Source organism: Dasypus novemcinctus, unplaced genomic scaffold (genome assembly GCF_030445035.2).
Source record: "Dasypus novemcinctus isolate mDasNov1 unplaced genomic scaffold, mDasNov1.1.hap2 scaffold_189, whole genome shotgun sequence".
Lineage (NCBI taxonomy): Eukaryota > Metazoa > Chordata > Mammalia > Cingulata > Dasypodidae > Dasypus > Dasypus novemcinctus.
Window position 1 is genome coordinate 283,557 of NW_026688167.1, and position 12,891 is coordinate 296,447.

Genomic DNA, 12,891 nt, shown 5'->3' on the forward strand with positions numbered 1-12,891 from the left:
GCTTTAACGAATGAGAGCAGCCCCACGCATTTATTGGCTACCATGGGTATCGGTCAAATAACTTCCCACCTTACTTTCCACTGTACCTTTTCGTTATTGGCTTCTCTTAGTGCCAGTCCGTTACTAGGGAGACGGGATCCTCACCATCTCATAGGCCTGAGTCAAAGCCAATCAAGAGCCACGCCTTCACCCTGAGTCAGTACCCAATTGTGGTTCGAAGAGCCCAGAGGACGCATTAGGGATTGGTCATCAGCTCGCCGGACCTGGCCGCAACAAGTTAGGCTGAGTCATGCTTATATAGACCGGCGGCGGAGCACGCGTGTGTGCGGACGCAGTTGCGTGAGGGGTTTTTTGCCTTCCGCCCTGCTGTGGAGCAAAGCTGGTTCGTCTCCCGCTCAGCCGCACAGGTACGCGGGGGTGTGGGCGGGGCCGGGCCTCCCGGGGATGAGGACGAGCCGGGGCAGTTGTGAGAGCAGGATAAGGGCTAGTGGCGCCTGCGGCGGCCGTGCAAGGCGCGTCCCCCCACCCCCACTCCAACGGCCGCAGGCGCGCGAGGCGGCGGACGGGCGCGCGAGGCGGCGGACGGGCGCGCGGCCTCCCCCCCTTCCCCCTCCCGCGGCTGGAACGCGAGGCCGGGCCCGCCGCGTGCGCGTGCCGCGTCCAACGGCCACGCGAGGCGAGGACGCGCCGCGGCCGCCGCCCGAGCCCAGGGCCGGCTCGCCAGCCGAAATTTCCCGCCCGTCCTCTCCCTCACGCGCCAGCGAGGTCTTTCCTCCCCTGGTCGAGGGGCCCAAGCTTGGCCCGGCCCAGGAGGCGGCCTTTCACTAGAGGTGGGGGTGACTCTAAGTGCCAGAACCGGCGAGAAGTGCTGCTGCTCTTTGGTTTTACCTGGAGTAACGAGGGAGCAGTCGCGTGCGTGCATAGCGTGGGTAGTGATGATAACTGGTGTTCTTTGTAAGCCCTTACTGTGTGCCAGACACTCTTCTAAGCAACTCGTATGCATCTTATTTAATTCTTACCACGATCCTACGCGGTACATACGGTTATTTTCCTCGTTTACACCGGGCTCTGCGAACAGAAGTAGAGTGACACGGTCAAAGGCTCACGGACGGTAAGGGGCAGGCAGTTATTTGAAACGAGGCTGTCTGACTCCCATTCTTGAGCCTGTTTTATTTGCTCCAGCCGCCTTTGCGGTCCCGGGGCACATTTGCCCCCAGAGCACTCGTCACGGGAAAGGGTAACTCAGAAGACTGCGGCTGCATTTGTACTTAGACCATTTACAGGCTTTCGGGACGACGGGCAAGGGCTGGAAGTGGGATTATGACAAAGGGAAAGGGGCCTGAGCTTCCTTTCTATGTGTATTCATACAGATAGAAGGCTGATCAATGTCCTATCCTAACAGCTTCTGGAAAAAGCAGGAAAAAGCGAATAAGTGCAGATCAAGGTGGATTATGTTCCTCCTCAGATTTGAAACTCCATGGCAATGGGAAATTCCCGCCAGCAGGAAGTTAGACCCAGATACGTAGCCCTTGACCTTTATTTTTAAAATCGGAGCAAACTTTTGAGAAAGACCTTTGAGAAGATAGTTTAACTTCCCTGTTTTATAGTTGAAATTCAGAACGGTGAGTTTCAGATTTCACCAGCTTGTGTGGGTTAAAACTTGAAGTAGGAATGGAATGAACGGCTCCCAGTAACAGAATGAATATGAGCTCTCTGGAGCTTATAATGGTAGGTGAATTATGGGTGTTGGAAATCATACCCTTGTGGCAGTTGGGATCTTACCTGTCTATATTCAATTCAGTTACTTAGCATTTACTCTGCTGGACTTTTATATATGCAAAAAATTGGAAGACATCTTCCTTACCTTCAAAGACAAGAATTTTAATTTTTCTAGTAGAGTTATATTTTAATAAGTATTACAGTGTTGCAGGTCCAAATCATTACTTTTCATCACAAATATCTATTTGAGACAAAACCACAATAAGTTTTGGGACTAACTCTTCTGAACTAGTTTTGAATTGAATGGCTTTCAAACTGTTCTTTTTTCTTATTTTTCTTTCTCTCTGTCCACATACTTTTTAGGATTGGCATTTAATAAGGGTTTTTGCAGAGCTAATACAATGTACATCCTTGTAAATACGTTAAAAAGGAGGAAGCTTAGTATTTGTAAGTGTTTCCATGGAAATGGAAACTACTTTTCCCAATATTCCTTGAAGTAGCAATAAATAAAGGATCAAAACATATGGACAAGTTCTTACCTTTAGTTGGAGTTGCTACAAATAACATTGCTTTACTGGGAACTTGCTTTTATGTAGCAATTCCTATGACCTACATTTAGAGATAGGTTAACTATGGAATTAGATTTTTAAGACATTTTAAGATGAGCAATTTAGTTTATTAAATACTAAAATACTTTAATGACTTATATTTAACCTACTAAGTTTGAGTCCAGCTAATTTTATTAGTGCTTGAGATAAAATACATCAGAATAAAATTGCCCTATGCAGTGAGGGGAAATTTTGTTAATTTCCCCTTCAAGTGTTAAAAAATACTATTCTTGGCCTCAGACAAATGGTTAGTGGGCAGGATTTTTTTTTTTTAAGTGATAGTTTACAAATTGGTATCCCAATTGATCTATTGTACATTAATTTATCAAGAATAAGTGAATTGCAGCAAATTGTGGTAATATAAGACTTGGGTCTCCCTACTTCACAGCCAAGTCATAGGCTACTTTTGTTAAGAGTTAAATTCTTTCAAATCCTAGTTTTTGTACCCTTTCTAACAGGTAGAAAAGTAGGGAATTCTTTGTTCTTTATTTAACCCGTGCTCATTTGCTTGTCTTGGCTGACAGTCTGCTAAGGGCGCAACAGATTTGGCGGTATTAGTAATCTCTTGAGCAGCAATCTTTTGGTTATATGTATTAATATGTATTTGTTTACTTGTTTTGGTGTTTTGTAGAGATAGCAAAGGGTTAGCATAAAAAGTAGAGATTAGCTTTCAATTATTTTTTCGATTCAGAGATTATATATGGTTCTTAGGAGTATACTTAGGGACAGTGCTAAAAGATAAAATGTAAAGCTTGAATTTGTGTTTTTTTCCCCTTCACTTTAATAAAACTGCTTACTTGTTTTTTTCCTAACATTTTGTAATTAGGTTGGTTTTGAAAAAGCAGTATTTAAGAATTCAAATATGCATTGTATGTTCATTTAATTTTATTGTGCTTTAAGGCCACCTGTGACCAAAATTATTATTGACTTGTCTTAAAACCTTGCAAAGAGGGATCAGTGTCAAAGTATGTGGGTCCAAAAAAAAATTTTTTTTCCCCCCCATTTTTCCCTTTCTGGCTAGTGGTGAACCTTTTGTAGTACAATACTTTCCTTCCAGGCCTGGAGTTAAATTTAGATTTAGCAACTATAACTTAACTTGTAGTCAGTGATCACACTGGCAGTTAACTAGGTTTATATATTTAAATACTCAAAAAAATTTTGTTGTTGTTGTTTTAATGTATTCTTAGACACCCTTTCTGGCCTTGGTTGGAGAAATCTGACTTGCAAGCTGAAGAGACAGGGTAAAGTGCTAGGAATAATCTGTATGTGAAAACTCAAGATTGGGGTTTACAAAGCAGAAAACAATTTAAAAAATTTCTTCTCACAGGCTGTGGCCTAGTAGATAAGATCTTCAGATGACTCTAAGTGATTGATTACCCCATCTGTCAGATGGTCATATAATTTAGTTGTTAATAAATTTTATGTGTTTAATAAAGATTAAAGATGGTTCAGAGAAAGATCCTGGCTTCTTGAATGGGGCACAATTTGTAGGGATGGAACCCTTGGTAGCTAGTAACTTACATGGATATGTAATAGCATTGTTTATTTGTGTAGCCCTTTGCATACTTTAGGAGTTCTTTTACATGTTTTAAGTGTTCTCATGTCTTTAGTGATGACAGAAATGGAGCTCTAAAAGCTTAAGTGGTTTGCATGAGGGCACAGAGGTATTAGGAACAAGACTAGACCCACCTTTCATCTTTGTACTACTCTTTTCAAAAGATTAATCAACCTAAATGACCTGGTCTAAACTAACTTTGTGAAGGCATCCTAGTAGGTACTGTAGACAGATTTGTGCTAGCTATTTTCTTATCTAAAAAGCTTTGAAGGTTTCAGGATTTCTGGAAAGCAAATGTGGCATTAACCTGCCCTTCCACACTTTTCCGTATTCTGTAACCTGTAGGCTTACCCCATGTTTATGGACCCTCTGAGCTTGCCTTTAGTTTCCTGTAATGTATCTTTGGGGATCTGAAGGATTTCAAAGTTTTGTTTTTAGGAATTTGATAGATGAGGTGGTGTACTAACTGTAAAGTACCTTTTCATCTTGCTTATAAAAAACACAGATTGTTCCTTAAGAGCACAGCTGACTGGCTTTTTAACTTTGGGGGCAGGGAAGAGATTCTAAAAACTTAAGAGAAATGATTTATCAGACCAGTGTTACAAACTATGTTAGTATACTGTTGATTAGTGAATTGCAAGTTTTCCAATTCTTGCTTTTTTTCCTTTGAGGACATTTTAGAATTTTAAAATGATTTTACGTTTATGGAAGAGTTGCAGTACAGAGTGATCTTTTCTATACCCTTTCTCCAGCTTCGGTGTTAACATTTTACATAATCATGTACGTTTACCAAAACTAAGAAGTTGACATCAATAAAATATTTTTAATAAAGACTAGACCTTATCTTGATTTCTTCAGTTTTTTCTCTAATGTCCTTTTTTCTTCCCGGATACCACATTACAGTTAGCCCTCATGTCTACTTGGTCTCTTTTGGTCTATGACTGTTTCTTGGTCTTTTATGATCTTTATACTTTTGAAGAGTGCTGGTCAGATATTTTATACAATGCCTCTCAATTTGGGTTTGTCTGATGGTTTTTATGATTAGACTGAGGTTATGGATTTGGGATAGGAATACCATAGAGGTGACTTGGCTGTCTTCACACATATTAGGGGATACATAATATCACTACTGGTTGAATTTAACCTTGATCACATGGTTAAGGTCATGGGAGGTTAGTATTTTTCCCTTTCCATACTGTATTCAATAGAAGCTAGTACACTAAATCCTGTCTGTATAAATTAAGCTCTGCTTTCTCCCTGGAGGAGAATTAAAGAATTTGTGGACACTGAAATTAACAAGTATTTTGGTGAAGTTACTTTGAAGCTATGCAAATACCCTGTTTCTCCTTACAGTTTCTCCCATTCTAGCATTTATCAGCGGATCTTGCCTATGACTATTGTTGTGGTGGTCTAATGGTGACTCTTTATTTCCTCCATTCCTTCTATATTTGAAGTTTTTCTGTAAGGAAGATTTGTCCTTTTCCTTTATTTTTTTTTTAACTCAGTCATTTCTATCAGGATGGACTTGTGGATGTTAAATTTATCTTTGATTTGTAATCCAATATTATCCTTAGTTGTTTTGTTGCCAGAATTGTTCCAGTTTTGACTTATGCCCTTTTGACATGTCCCATCCTTTTTTTTTTTTTTTTTTTTTTAAGGTTTATTTATTTATTTAATTTCCCCCCCTCCCCTGGTTGTCTGTTCTTGGTGTCTATTTGCTGCGTCTTGTTTCTTTGTCTGCTTTTGTTTCTTTGTCCGCTTCTGTTGTCGTCAGCGGCACAGGAAGTGTGGGCGGCGCCATTCCTGGGCAGGCTGCACTTTCTTTTTCACGCTGGGCGGCTTTCCTCACGCGCGCACTCCTTGCGCGTGGGGGCTCCCCCACGCGGGGGACACCCTTGCGTGGCACGGCACTCCTTGCGCGCATCAGCGCTGCGCATGGCCAGCTCCACACGGGTCAAGGAGGCCCGGGGTTTGAACCGCGGACCTCCCATATGGTAGACAGACGCCCTAACCACTGGGCCAAAGTCCGTTTCCCCCCCTTTTTTTTTTGAGGTACCGGGGCTAGGGATTGAACCCTGGACCTCGTATGTAGGAAGCTGGTGCTCAACCACTAGCCACATCGGGTCCCCTGAGTTGTGCTTTTTGTTTGTTTGTTTGTCTTTTAGGAGGCATGGGAAATTGAACCCCGGACCTTCTCATGTGGGAAGCAGGCGCTCAAACCACTGAACTACATCCACTCTCCCCATCCTTTTTTAAAATTTATCCCCGCTCCTTGCGGCTTGCTTGCTGTCAGCTCTCTGTTCATGCACTGTACATTCTTCTGTGTCTGCTTGCCTCCCTTTGCTGCTGCGCCAGCTCTCTGTGGGTGTGGGCTGTCAGCTCTCCGCTGGTGCGGGCCAACTTGCCTTCACAAGGAGGCCCTGGGACGCCAACCCAGAGCTTCTCATATGGTAGACAGGAGCCCAGTGGTTTGAGCCATAGCCGCCTCCCTCCCCATCCATTTTTTAAAAAGCATTTTCTTTCTTAAATTACCAGTTGCTCCAGCCTCATCTTTTAGTTTGCCTGCTGTAGCCCTAGAATCAACCATTTCTCCAAAGAGCTATCAGGAAGAATTCTGAACGAAGATGGCAGGTGGTAAATATGAAGAGTTGGGAAAATAGATTGAACAGTTAATCTGCTAAGATTCCAGGGACAATGATACTGCTCTTGCTCTCATCCCAGACTTTGGCTTCTTTATTACTCTTACAGGTTATTCAAGCCATCAAAAGAAACTTTCTCTGATTCTGGGAAAATGCTTTTGTTTTGCCAGTAATTTAAAGGACCAAATTTCATAGTACATTCAGTGATTGGGAATATTAAGAAAAAGTGTTTAAGTTAAAAGAAGAAAAAAATTGAATACATGGCATAACCCTGAAACATATCTTAAGACAATTAAATGTATATTTTAGGGATATCATGTTGGTATACACAAACCCTTTTTATTTTTTCTTAATGGTGTTGATAATGTGTAAAATAGAGTAAAAAGACCTCTTAAACAACAGTGCACTCAGAATTGACAGTTCCCAATCCTGATTTTTCCCCCAGAGAGCCTTTATCCTGACAGATGTGTGTCTTTCCAGGCTATTTTATTACTGGGTTTGAAATTTTTAAAAAAACATTTATTGAGGTATAATTGACATACAAAACTAGACATATTCATGGGATACAGTCTGATAATGTTTGACATGCACGTACTGATGGAAACCATCACAACAATCAATACGAGTGAACTTACCAAAAGGTTTTTTTGGGGGCTCAGTGGTTGAGTGCCTGCATCCCACGAACATGTAGGAGGTCCTGGGTTAGATCCTCGGTACCTCCTAAAAAATTTCTTTTTTCTAATGCCTCCTTTTAATTCCTTCTTTCCTGCCTTCTCTCCCCTCTTAGCTTCTGACCCCTGTGGAATCCTTGATATGCCCTCCGTTACATTTCTAGAATTTTTATGTGAATGAAAGCAGTATGTGTTCTCACTTTCTGGCTTTTACCACTCAGCATAACAGTTTTTGGGGTTCATACCTGTCATTGTAAGGATCACTATTCAGTTTTATTATTATTTTCATTTAGTAGCTATATCACAATTTGTTTATCCATTCACGTTTTGATGGACATATGGTTTGTTTCCAGTTTTTTGGCTATTACAAATAAAGCTGTTGTGACCTTTGTATACAAGTGTTTGTATGGATGTATATCTTAATTCCTCTTGGGTAACTAAGTGAAAAAGCTGGATCATGTGGTAGACATATGTCTGATTTTTTTAAGAAACTGCCAGACTTTTCCAAAGTGATTGCACCATTTTCCATTCCCACCAACAATGCATAATAATTCCATTTTCTCCTATCCTTGCCAATGCTTGGTATGGTCAGCCTTTCTAGTCTTATCACTTTTAGAGTATCCCACTGTAGTTTCTTTTTTCTTAAGATTTTTTTTTTTTTTAAGATTCCCCCCCCCCCCCCCCCCCGCCGGCCCGGTTGTCTATTCTCTGTGTCTGTTTTGTCTATTTGCTGTGTCTTCTTTGTCCGCTTCTATTGTTGTCAATGGCATGGGAATCTGTATTTCTTTTTGTTGTGTCATCTTGTTGTGTCAGCTCTCCGTTTGTGCGGCACCATCCCTGGGCAGGCTGCACTTTCTTTCGTGCTGGGCAGCTCTCCTCACGGGGCGCACTCCTTGTGTGTGGTGCTCCCCTATGAGGGCACACCCCTGCATGGCAGGGCACTCTTTGTGCGCATCAGCACTGCGCATGGGCCAGCTGCACATGGATCAGCAAGGCCTGGGGTTTGAACCGCGGACGTCCCATGTGGTAGATGGACGGCCTAACCAGTGGGCCAAGTCTGCTTCCCCTGTGTGTTCTTCTGTGACCGCTTCTATCCTTATCAGTGGCACCAGGAATCTATGTTTCTTTTTGTTGCGTCGTCTTGTTGTGTCAGCTTTCCGTGTGTGTGGTGCCATTCCTGGGCAGGCTGCACTTTCTTTCGTGCTGGGTGCTCTCCTTACGGGGTGCACTCCTTGTGCGTGGAATTCCCCTACATGGGGGACACCCCTGCGTGCCATGGCACTCCTTGTATGCATCAGCACTGCGCATGGGCCAGCTCCACACGGGTCAAGGAGGCCCTGGGTTTGAACCATGGACCTCCCATGTGGTAGATGGACGCACTAACCACTGGGCCAAGTCGCCTTCCCACACTGTAGTTGTAATTTGCATTTCTGCAATGACTAATATTATTTAACATATCTTTTCATGTGCTTATTTGGCGCTCATAAGTATCTCTTCAAATTTTTTGCCTATATTTTGTGGGGTTTTTTTAATTCAGTTTTGAGAGTTCTTTATGTATTCTGGATAGAAGTCTTTTATAGGTAGGTTTTGCAAATAATTTAACCCCAGTCTTGTTTTTCATTTTCTTTAACAGTCTCTTTTGTAGCACAGAAGATTTTTGATTTTGATGGAGTCCATTTTATTGGTTTATTCTTTTATGGGTTGTGCATTTAGTGGTATATCTAAAATCTTTGCATAATTCAAGGTCATGTGGGTTTTCTCTTAGATGTTTTATCATTTTAGGTTTTAAATTTAGATCAGTGATCCATTTTGAATTAAATATTATATATGCTGAGACATGAATCTGAGTTTTGTTTTTGTTTTTGTTTTTTCTGCATATGAATATCCAAGTTCCAGCACCATTTGTTGAACAGACTGTCCTTTCTCCATTGAATAGTCTTTGTTCTTTGTTGAAAATTTTCCATGTATGTGTGGATGTATATTTCTGGAGTCTATTCTGTTTCATTGATCCACTTGTCTATTTTTGTAACCAGGCTAATAATAATACATTTACAGATGTATCCTTGAAGGATATATGATATTACCTTGTGGGTGGAGTAAAACAAACATATTTAAAGGGGGTCATACAGTACATATTTGGCAATTAGCTTTCTTTTTTTTGGGAGATACTGGGCCCGGAGACTGAACCCAGGACCTCGTATGTGGGAAGCTCGTGCTCAACCATTGAACTACTTTGGCTCTCCTGAGTTGTTTTTTTCCCATTCGTTTTGTTTTTAGGAGGTATTGGGAATCAAACCTGGGGCTTCATACATGGGAAGCAGGTGTGGTTGAGCAACATCTGCTTATAACTTTTTTGTTTTGTTTTTAAAGTTTTGTTTTTATTTATTTCTCCTTCACCTTGTTGTTTTGCACTCACTGCTCACACTCACTGCACTCTGTGTCTGTTGTATGCTTGTCTTTTTAGGAGGCACCCAATGGCTTGAGCCACCTCTGCGTCTGTCTGTTGATGGACATGTAGATTGTTACCTGTTTTAGAGTTTAGAATTAGGCCTTGCAATTAATTTTTCTGTTTATGTTTCCTTGTATATGTGGGTAAGTTTCTCTAGGATGTACACATTGGAGAGAATTGATAGTCTGGTACATCACAAGGTATTTTATTTTATTAGATAACTGCAACATTGTACCTCATTTGTGGTTGTACCAGTTGACACTGCCTTCAGCAATCTTGCAATTTCTCTTCTCCCTTCTGTGATGATGTATGGTATTTACTAAGATTTTAATACTTTGGGATCTCTCTTAGGTGAGAAGTTCCAAGTTTTAACTTGCATTTTACTGGTTGCTTAGTGAGTTCAGCTATCTTCCTTGTTATCCATTTAGTAATTAACTGAGAATCGCCTTTTCCACTTCCTAAGCCTATTTTTCTCTTAGATTGTTAGTTGTTTCGTGGTTTTTGAAGAAGTTTACATACATTCTTTGTTATATGATGATATAGTTTTTCTTATTTTAAAACCATATAGGTCATGGGCTATTAAGGCATTGTACTATTTTGATTTTATTAGAAAGAATAGGCTTTGCTATTAAAAACTCAAGCTGGAGTATGCTCTGCCTTCATTATGCTTTCCTGCTCATTGATTCTGTTAAAGTTGGAGGATATGTGCTCACAGCTCTTGAGAGTCAAAGTCCACACCCATAGATTTCTCTGTGAACTTCAACAAAGTTATGGAAGGGAATTTCTTTGAAGTTGCTATGCAGTCTCTAAACTTGGGGGAGAAGTAGAGATTTTGAAGTTTAATGGAGTATTTCACAGTTTAAAATCAGGATCATTCCAGCAAAATTAAAAACAGATCACTGGTTGTGTTAATCTGTGCATTGATGGTATCTCTGTGTCTTATGTTTTCTTAGACTAACACTTAGCGAAGGTGTTATGTGCTTTCCAGAATAGGTGAGAATAGTGTAAAGTATGACATTCTTTATTCTTTGTAGGCAGCTAATAATTCTTCTCAAACTTTTTCTCATGTACAGAAAGCTCCCTTAAGTCCATATTATTCTTTTATTGTTTGCTTCAAAGGATCCTAAAGTCATTATAGCATGATACTGTTAGAAAAATTAACACTGTAACAAGCCAAAGTGAATTCCTTCCTAAAGTTGGAGAACTTCCTAAGAAACACTTCCTATATAGTACTTTAAAAAAAAACAGAGTAAGTAAATAACTTGTTTTAAATCAAATTTAAATGTGAAACCCAGAACTTTTAAGGAGGATGCTTAGCCTGTAAGCTTAGACATTAGCCCTAACAGTTGGGAGAAAGTTATCAGACATAGAAAACTTTCTGCAACCATGAAAAAGTTGACATTACACCAGTTGCACCTGCTGCTAATAAACACAGAGACATTTTATGACCTGTGGATCTGTTTATTAAGTACTCTGCTTGTACTAATTTAAATCACACAGCATGGCTAATTCAGGAAATTACACATCTAAATGGGATTTTAAGATTTCAAGAGAGCTAAAATTATTATTATTATTATTATTTTTTAAAGATTTATTTATTTTATTTAATTTCCCCCCCTCCCCTGGTTGTCTGTTCTTGGTGTGTGTTTGCTGCGTCTTGTTTCTTTGTCCGCTTCTGTTGTCGTCAGCGGCACCCGCTTCTGTTGTCGTCAGCGGCATGGGAAGTGTGGGCGGCATGGGAAGTGTGGGCGGCGCCATTCCTGGGCAGGCTGCTCTTTCTTTTCACGCTGGGCGGCTTTCCTCACGGGTGCACTCCTTGCGCGTGGGGCTCCCCCACGCGGGGGACACCCTTGCGTGGCACGGCACTCCTTGCGCGCATCAGCACTGCGCATGGCCAGCTCCACACGGGTCAAGGAGGCCCGGGGTTTGAACCGCGGACCTCCCATATGGTAGACGGACGCCCTAACCACTGGGCCAAAGTCCGTTTCCCTAAAATTATTTTATACCACTAGTTATTGGATGTTGGTACCCTTTATTGTGCTTTTTCTTTTTGTGTTTTTTATTCTAAATGTAATGTATGTTCTCAGGACACTCTAGCAATTCAGTATGAAGTAGCCCTAGAGATTAGAAATTTGGTACAGGTTCTCCCAGGCATTTTCTGGAAATAGTTAAACAAAATTCATATGGTACCTTTTTCTTATGAAAATTGGGCTCTGAATATATATTGTTCTTGGGTGCTCCCGTCTACCACATGGTAGGTCCCTGGTCCAGTTCCCTGTGCTTCCTGGAGAAGACGAGCAATACAGTGATCTGGTGTGACGGGCATGTGTGATGAGCTGATGCACAAGATGACGCAACAGGGAGACATGGAGGAAAGACAATGAGAGACACAACAAAGCAGGGAGCTGAGGTGGCTCAAGTGATTGAGCCCTTCTCTCCCAGATGGAAGGTCTCAGGTTTGGTTCCTGGTGCATCCTAAAGAGAGGACAAGCAGACACAGAGTAAATAGCAAATGGACACACAGCAAACAGCAAGCAAGCTCAAACAAGGGGGGAATAAAATCTTAAAAGTATATATATATCCCCCCCGTTGTCTGCTATCTGTGTCCATTCGCTGTGTGTTCTTCTGTGTCCGCTTACATTCTTGTCAGTGGCACTGGAAATCTGTGTTTCTTTTTGTTGCGTCATCTTGCTGCGTCAGCTCTCCGTGGGTGCGGCGCCTCTCCTGGGCAGGCTGTTTTTTTTTTCACGTGGGGCAGCTCTCCTTGCAGGGGAGCACTCCTTGAGCCTGCGGCTCCCCTATGTGTGGCACAGCACTCCTTGTGCACATCAGCACTGTGCATGGGCCAGCTCACTGCATGGGTCAGGAGCCCCTGGGTTTGAACCCTGGGCCTCCCATATGGTAGGCGAACACTCTTATCAATTGAGCCAAATCCACTTACCATTAAATTACTCTTTAAATAGTTAACATAGTATTCCATTGTACAGTGTCCTATATGCATTATAAAGAGAGCATTATATAATTTTCCATATTACAAATACTGCAGCAGTGAAAATTTTTTATATCTTATATTTTTATACCTTATATTGTTTATTTGTAGGTTTTTATGTATGTATTTTTGTATGAAATATTTCATAATATAAAATTACCCCCCCCAAATAAAATCAATAAAGTAGTCAGTACCAGTTTTCTCTTTTCCAAGTTTCTAATGTTTGGAAGAAAGCCAGTTAAACATTTGACTGAGGGAGCA

At 41.3% G+C, this 12,891-nt stretch overlaps 1 protein-coding gene across 1 annotated transcript in view; it reads left to right on the forward strand.

Annotated features, from left to right (window-relative positions):
* The first annotated feature begins 234 nt into the window (after positions 1-234).
* G3BP1 (G3BP stress granule assembly factor 1) overlaps positions 235-12,891 on the forward strand; it is a 42,392-nt gene continuing 29,735 nt past the window's right edge. Inside the window, exon 1 of the mRNA XM_058292666.2 lies at positions 235-407. The gene's annotated coding sequence lies outside the window, so the exon portion shown is untranslated. The remainder of the gene's footprint in view (positions 408-12,891) is intronic.